Raw genomic sequence first — 9,044 nt, forward strand, 5'->3', positions numbered from 1 at the left:
TTAGCTGAAAATTTGCATAAATGACCTAAAAACTGAACTGTTGAGATGTCGAAATGTGATCGAAAAGTTTGTCTAATGCCTATCCCTAGAAAATACCAAAAATAGGTACCCCTGAGTGAAAGTGCCAAATCCCTAAATCCCTCAGTTTGTCTATATATGTAACCCCCCAAACTGCACCTTTCCAGCTTGAGCACGTCACAGTGCCGCGTGTCCCTAAGACATAAACTAAAAGTTCGATTTACATCCTAGAAACCAACAATAATAATTTTCATAAAACGCACAGCGGAGATTTGAAAATACTTTTGAGGTGAAAACTTCTTGACATTACTAAATTCACTTTGTTCGTCTAGAACTCGTCATTTTCGAATAGCCAAGGAATACTACACTTAACAACACATAGAACATTCAACTACAAGTTGCGACATCGCATGAATCAAGAAATAAAGGTCGAGACTAACGTCAGGAACCTGATTTTCATTAAGAAGAGTTATCGAGTCCCACACACCCAGCTCTATCACCTACAATCCTGTTACCAGTGCACAGTACCTGCATCTACACTGTTGTAGGGGTGAGTGTTCGTCCTCGCTACTCAGTAGGGGCTTCATCCTAGCTATATTTGAAAACTTTTAATTTAAATGGTGCACCAGTATGAAAAACATACTCAAAACCATTTTATTTAAAGAAACGACAACTTTTAAAATATTTTCCGACCCAAGATTGATGCATGATACACCATTAAATACGGTACCACATATATTATCTAATGGCCGGTCCCATAGACCACTACATGACCTTACCTCACATTATAATTTAAAACTAGGTAAACGTAGCATTACGATCGGAACACCTGAACGACCAGCGTAACTAACCCTCCAGAAGTTAAGGGAATCGAACCCAAGGAAGTCAGTGCCACCCTTCGCTCTCAAGCCATCACAAACTCTCTCATGATTTAGTTAGTATGCATTGCATCTTAATAACCAAGCCATTCAAGTCATCATGCATCACAATCAAATTAAATACAAAAATAACTAACCAAGAGAGTCCCGAGTCCCCTACTTAGATTCCGAAGGTTTACCATTTCGCGTTGTCCTGAATTCACGAACCTTCCGTTCCTCGAGTAACTAGAGTTCTAATTTGGACATAATAATCGTTAATATTCCGTACTTAAAATCTCGACAATTAACAAATCGTTCTACAAACTTTTCCTGGTTTGACCAAGATTGACCAATGTTTGCCCAGTGTTGGCCAACTTTGACCAATCGTGACCAAATTTCCAAACTCCTTTAACGAATCATTCCAACTTACATAACAAGTTCGTCGCACAAAATCTGATCGAATTACTATGGACACGCATTATTATAACTTCAACCATGGCTATCATTCTGTTTAAAATCCACTGTCCATAGTACAGCATTCAACATCGCACTAACTCAAAAACAGTTCATAACTCAAATCTCAAACAACAATCACGTCTTGCTCAAATCAAATTCTAATCGGAAGGTTCAAGTTTCTAATCACGTACAGTCTCACACAACAAATACTTTCATGCTTTCCAAGGATCCTCACTGCCAGTTCATAACCAAAACCAGGTTCACTGAAACTAGCAGTATCCCATTCGAACTTCAATTCTGGATCGTCAATAACTAAACTTACAGAAAACATCACACATCAAATTCACCATTCAAAACTATATTCTGGACGAAACGACCAAAGTTCGAACAATAACCATAATCTCCAGCCTACCTCAGACAAACGAGTTCAAGATTGCTCTTTAAGCTACTGCCTTTGCTTTCTCTACAAAGAACGCAACCAACTGGTGGTCGTCCCCGTCATAATACCTACACCGACTTCGCTGTTCCTACACTTCACCACGACGAAAATGGCTCCTTCCTCCTAAAGTCACAAAATTGAAGACCACCCGACCACCGATTCTTGCTCTAGAGGGAGTCATCGTCGAAATCAATCTGAGAATCCCAGAATGGCCGCCGTGGACGGTGGTTCCGATAGAACCCGTGAACACCCAAAACATCGATTATTAAAACTTGATCGAAACCAAAAGCTAGTCATAGCACAACGAGATGGTTGCTTTTCCTACCTCATACAGATCATTCCGTTGCCGGAAACAGCCGAGGAACTGCCGGAGAATTCAGAGCTTCACGGCTTCGATTCTCGCCCCAGGGTCGACGATCGACCAAACCGATACAAGAGGGATGTCGGCGACGTCGAGGCCGTTCTAACGCTGGTGATCCGTCAGCGCGTCGCGGCCGGACGGATATGATTCCGTCGGATCTCCTTCGCCGGTTACCGGATCGAGAATCCGGGTCGAAGAGCCCAGAAACCTCTCGATCATTCTGGGGCGTCCATCTGATCTCACGCCTATAAATAGCCCATCCCCAAATGAATTTGGGCGGTCCAGATCAAGCGGTGAAGACTTTCGACGATCCACATTGCACCGCAATAATTTCTGTTATTTAAAATGAATTTCCATAATTCTCAAACTTCAGAAATTCATAATAAATAATTCTGGTGTCTGAAAAATTCTCCGAAAATACCCTCGGAATCGTGACATCGCATACTTTAATATCAGACCCTTAAATTGAAGATGTAACCTTGTGATAAATTGTGAAAAATAATCTCAAACATCTTGCTTCTTACCAAGATTATAAATTCTATTCTAGAATAATTCCACAATAGTACCTCAAATATTTTTTTTCTTTTGGTTACATAGTACCTCAAATATTTTCCGAGCTCACAATATATATATATATAAGGACTAAATTCAGTTTGTCGCCTCAAACTTTGGGGCAAACATCGGTTTGGTCCCTGACCTTTTTCTTTAATCGTGATGGTCCCTGTACTTTCATTTTCCATCAACTTCGTCCAAAATTCAATATTGGCTCGAAAAGTGACGTCAGATACTGAGTTGGACCAGACATCCGGGCCCACTTTTCAGATTTTAAACCTACAAAAAGGGCAAAATGGATATTTCTAATTTAATTTTTTTTTTCATTATTAAAATTTAATCTAATTTCTAATTTTTTTTCTTTCTTCTCTGTATTTCCTCTCTATTCTGCCCACTTATCCAAAACCTAAAACCAAATCGATCAAACAACTTCTCGATCTTCCTCCTCCGTCCTCTGTTGAGCCTGAGATTCAGGCCACTGCACTTCTCAAAGAAGTGAGGTCAGCAAAACCAAAGCTCAAAATGGAACCTTCATCTCAAAACTCACACTCTCCCTCACTGCCCACCAACTACAGGCCACCACACACTCAAATCCCTGTGAGATCTTCCAGATCCAAAAGACCCAATTTTGACCCGCCTTCTCCTCCGCCTTCTGTTCCGATTCCGAACCCTCAAAACGCACTGCTTCAGCTCCAATCCTCTGTTACGCAGCCTCAACAGCAGTCGCTGAATCAACACCAGTCAAAGAACTTGGATGCCGAGTCGAGCTCTCGACGGTTAGTTCCACCATGACCTCTGAGTCGAGCTCCGGTGACGAAACCTCCGACCTGAAGCCCAACCTGATTACAAAACCCCCACTGGATTCTTAGATCTTAGAAGCCGAGTCGAGCTCCCGACGGTTACTTTTCCGGTTGTTGAGTTATAAGCACTGTGGATTCTTAGATCTTTGTTGTTTCTTTCATTTCTGTGGTGCTGTTAGTAGCTGAGGAAATGAGTTTGAATTTGAAATTGAAAGTTTGGGTTTTGTTCTAGGTATGGCTATTTGGGGGTTTAGAAATTTCGGAATCGATTTGGGTATCGTTGTTTCTGTGTGTGTTTGTGTGTTTGTGTTATGAAACTGAAGGACATTATTTCTGGTATGTTAGTGATAGAAAAATTGAAGTGTAATAGAAATTGGTTTTACCTGAAAGTGATAACTAGTTTTCTGCTTCCCAGTAAGGTAATATGTTTCTTGAAATCAGTGTGATAGAGTATGAAGTTCATCAATTGTTTTGGGCCTTTTGTTCTTCTGAGTTCTGATGGAGAAGGGAGAAGAAGTTCGAAGGCGGAGTGAAGAGGAAGAAGAAGAAAAGAAAGGAAGTCAGCCATTAATTTTTGGGTTTTGGGTAATAAGGGTAGTTTGGACATTTCATCTATATTAAGGTTTAAAATCGGAAAAGTGGGCCTGGATGTCAGGTCCAACTCAGCATCTGACGTCACTTTTCGAGCCAATTTTGAATTTTGGACGAAGGTGCTGGAAAATGAAAGTGCAGGGACCATCATGATTAAAAAAAAAATTGTCAGGGATCAAACTGATGTTTGCCCCAAAGTTTGAGGGGGCAAACTGAATTTAGTTCTATATATAATAAGCAATTCCTATGTTTGAGAGCTATTACTTTGATATCCATTATGTACGTAGTGTAGTTGCCAATGACTTTGAATGAAGAGGACCACGTACTGGAGCTTCTGTGATTTAGAGGTCATTTGTATATATCTGAAGAGTTAGACACCTATCTCTAGAAATGCATGAGATGAGATATATTAACCTTACACTCTAAGCAACCCACCCAATAACAAGGAGTGCTGGTCATGCCAATCCTTGTATTTACAACATAAATATTGCTAATCAACTCTAAACGAATCCTACTTTCATATTTTTTTGTTGTTGCTTAAACCAATTAGAACCGAAAGCTAAGCTCGTAATGTACACACTGGCAAAAACTCGATTGCCACAAGGTATTGGTAACTGCTAATAGACCCCGCAGGGACTTCCAAGTACCATGCCATGGGCCGGGTTCTCTACCCACCATAAAGAAGTTCATAATAAGCCATGCCCCTAATAAGCAAGGGCCTTGGGACTACTCATTACAAGCTACCAACAAAGGCACCAGAGCCTTCTGAGGCTGCAAGGAAGTACACCAGATCGTAGACATGAGGAATTTCTTCCCCACACTGAAGTATATACGTCAGAAGCCAACCACCTTCAGGGGGGTAATGACTTCTTCCCCTTACTGTTACTCTATCAATATATATATGAATCCTCACTCAAGCATCGAAGAGGTATAAACCGTCCGGTATGGTTTATCCCTCTAACGTTGTATGTTCTGTTTGCACAAGGATCCAGAGTTAGATCGCTACCTCGAGCGGCATAGCATTATGTGTTAGGTACCTGGAGAAACCAACCAGAACATTGGTGCGCCAGATAGGGGTCTAGAATCTGGATATCATGGTAGAGCCGGAGGATACAGCAAGTCTGGGCAGAAATGTGGCTTGAGCATTAGTATTCACACCCGGTACTTCATCACTTTAGACGCCGAATACGGGAACCGAAGCCCACTGCCTAGGATCCTTGGACCCAGTAGAAGCAAGCAACTCACCGGCAATCCCGGACACTTCGGGCCCAGTTTCAGAGCTAGAGGCCATGCGAGTGGAGATCGTAGCCTTCCATGAACAAAGCTGGATCGACCGAGAACAACAGAGGATTGATAGAGAAACCTGCCTCCTCTTGCAGCAGAGATTACAAGAGCTGAAAGACGAGAACACAGCGCTAGCTCGGGCATTGGATCAACGACACTAACATAACGAAGCTCTTACTCAAGCTCTCACTAGGGCTACGCAAGCCACAATAACATAGGTAACAGCTGCCTCGGTAACCATAGTGGTAAGAGCAACCGGTACCATGCCCTCAACAGCCAGCGGTACCGTTCAGCGGGTTGCCCATATACCAGTTAATCTGTACCTGGAAAGCCTAAGACATATGCCACCCCCACCCCTACCCAGGCTGCCACCAGTTGAGACATCGGTAACCGACCCAAACACGGCACTGCTCATACAGATGAATAATACACTGAGTGCCCTTCAAGCCAGGGTAGAGGCAGCAGAGAACTGGGACACATGGTGTCCTCAGACGACTTTCGAGGACCGTCCGAGCCCTTTCACCCAGGAAGTCTGAGGTATAGTACGCTCAAATGCGACAAAGTAGCTCAAGATTTATTATACGGGAATCGAGGACCCATATCAACATTTGCAAGCCTTCTGCTTGCAAACGAGTGCCAAAGGGTACACAGATGAGGTTTGTTGCAACATGTTCCAAGAGACATTGTCCGATTAAGCTTTGAGTTGGTTCTACGAACTACCAGCTGGTTCTATAGGAAACTTCAAGGAGCTCACAGACAAATTTGTGGCTCGTTTCATTCTACATACTGATGGAATAAACACCCCAAAGGGACTACTAAAAGTACAATAAGGAGAGAATGAAACGTTGAAATCTTTTGTCAACAGGTGGCAAGCGGCTACCGCTAAGTGCTGAGATCTAAACAAAGAACTGGCGGAGTTGGCTTTCAGTCTAAGGCCTGGAGACTTCCTCTACGAGATTAATCATCATCCCCCGGCTAGCTACGATGAGCTGATGGCCACAGCCATCAGACATGCCCAGGCTGAGTTCGAAACATACGGTGATAACACCAAACCAGAGAAGAAAAGAACCACCAACCTGGCCCCGGCGGTCATGGACCAGCCAAGAAAGCCAGAATAGACCCAGGATGCCGAACGATCACCCTACTCTACAACCAAGAGGGGCAAGGAGTCCTCATCCAGATCAAGTGACTATTCGGGCACTCAATCCCATCCGGAAGACAAAACACAACAGTATCTCAAAAGACCGCCTCCACCCAGGTACGAACCATTCACTCTCCTCACCACCTCGTACGAGAACAGAGACGAAATACCTGGACCACCACCCCGTAAGTTCCCAAAGAGCAAGCTCACGCAGCAGGATACCGATAGGTTCTGCCCCTATGACAAAGACGCTGGCTACAATACCAACCTTTGCATGGCTCTAAAAAATATCATCGATTCACTCGTTCAGAGTGGCAAACTCCAGCGGTACTGCCCGGTAAAGAGATAAGGGCTATCGATGTGTATGGCCGGATTCTCATGATCCACGGTGGAGGACCAAAGGAGTTACAACCCCAAAGAAGGAAGCGGGGCACGAGTTTCGGCCACCCTGAAGTTTTCAACTTCCACAACACCCCTCGGGGAGGAAAATGTGACGAGATGGAAGTCTATCACTTTCTTAGAAGAGGAGGAAGGGAACCTCAAAATGCCTCATGACGATCCTTTCTTCATCACGGTCCAGATGGATCACTATATTACTTCTTGGGTCCTTATCGATACCTGTGCCTCTATTAGTGTAGTGTTTCTTGATGCATATAAGGCCCTGAATCAGGGACGATCCAACTTATCACAGGACAACGAGCCCTTGATAGTTTCTCCGAGGATATCGTCCAACCACTAGGATCCGATTATCTGTCGATCACAGTGGGAGACAGTCCAAACTGCTCGACCATCAAAACAGAGTTTATCGTGGCTGATTGTGTGTCATCCTACAACGCAATCTTGGGGCGATTAGCACTCTGGCACCTGAAGACGTTTGTAGCTAGCCACATGCTCATGATGAAGATTCCAACTCCCATGGGAGTGGCCACGATCCTAGGTGATCAGGCCGCGGTAAGGCATTGTTATTCTTCAACGGTGTCCTGGGGTAAGGGAAGATCAGAGATGCTATCGGTAACCGCGGATCGCTCACCTACTGACAGATACGAGGATCCAAGGGACGACACAAATTCAGATGAAGAACGGCCCGGAGCCGTGGAAGACATTGAAGAAGTGGTACTATCAGACAAGTTCCCGGACAAAAATGTCAGGATCGGTACCAAGTTGACCCCATCTGTGAGGGAGAACTAGATCATGTTTCTACACACCAACGAATCTGCTTTTGCGTGGTCATATGAAGATATGCCCGGGATCCCGACAGATATAGCCATGTACAACCTCAGCATCGTCCTTTCTCAGACCCTGTAAGGCAAAAACGCAAGGCTTTCAACCACGACAAGTACAAGGCCATCCAGGCTGAAGTGAAGAAGCTCAAGGCCATCAAGTTTATTAGGGAAGTAACGCACCCACGTTGGCTAGCTAATGTAGTCATAGTACCCAAGAAGACAGCGGGATCTTGGCATATGTGTGTCGACTACATGAATCTCAACTGGGCATGACAGAAGGATAGCTACCCGCTCCCAAGAATTGACTAACTCATATATTCTACAGCTGGGTACTGGTTACTCAACTTCATGGATGCATTCAACGGGTACAATCAAATAAGAATAGACCCCGCGGATGAGGAGCATACTGCCTTCACTACCGACAAGGGTCTCTACTGCTACCAAGTCATGCTTTTTGGACTGAAGAATATGGGTCCCACTTATCAAAGACTCGTCAATTCCATGTTTGCAGACGATATGCTGGTCAAAAGCCTAACGGTTGATGATCATGTCGCAAACCTCGCAATGGTTTTCACCATCATTTTGCATAACGGTATGTGATTGAACCCACAGAAGTGCATCTTCGGAGTCGAGATAGGAAAGTTTCTCGGTTACATCATCAGTCACAGGGGGATAGAGGCAAACCTAGAGAAGTACAAGCTATCTTAGACATGACGTCACCCACCTACCGAAACGAGGTTCAGTCCCTTATCAGAAAGGTGGCCGCCATTTCCAGATTCGTGTCAAGACTCACAGACAAGTGCACACCTTTCTTCAAATTACTAAAGACCCAGCACATAGAGAAGATCACCTGGACTGCTAAACACGAAGCAATATTTCTCGGCATAAAAGCATATCTGGCAGTGGTACCATTACTATCAAAGCCTATCCCCGGAGAGATGTTGTACATATATCTAACCGCGTCTGCAACCGCTGTAAGCTCGGAGCTGATCAGACCGGACCATGACTGCGAGTACCTGGTGTACTACGCAGGCAAGGGTTATACTAGTACAAAGTCACGATACCCAGACATAGAAAAGGTGGCCTTGGCTCTCCTTGTGTCGGCTAGGAAGCTCCGGCACTACTTTTAAGCACATTCAATTACGGTTTTCACTAACCAGCCATTGAGGCAGGTACTCCAAAAGCCAGAAACTTCGGGAAGACTTATCAAATGGGCCATTGAGTTGGGGGAATTTGACATCCACTACAAGCCCCAAAAGACTATAAAAGATCAGGCAGCAGCAGATTTCATTTCAAAACTCATCCCTTCCTAGGATCTGTCC

General features: G+C 44.2%; 1 long non-coding RNA gene across 1 annotated transcript; it reads right to left on the minus strand.

The window, feature by feature from the left end:
* Window positions 1–1,473: 1,473 nt before the first annotated feature.
* Window positions 1,474–2,371, minus strand: LOC112195919. Its single transcript, XR_002934846.2, has 2 exons — window positions 2,096–2,371; window positions 1,474–1,964 (listed from the first exon to the last, which is right to left on the minus strand). It is a non-coding gene; the product is annotated as an uncharacterized LOC112195919 (long non-coding RNA).
* Between the last annotated feature and the right edge of the window lie 6,673 nt (window positions 2,372–9,044).

The sequence above is a fragment of the Rosa chinensis genome, chromosome 4 (genome assembly GCF_002994745.2).
Source record: "Rosa chinensis cultivar Old Blush chromosome 4, RchiOBHm-V2, whole genome shotgun sequence".
NCBI lineage: Eukaryota > Viridiplantae > Streptophyta > Magnoliopsida > Rosales > Rosaceae > Rosa > Rosa chinensis.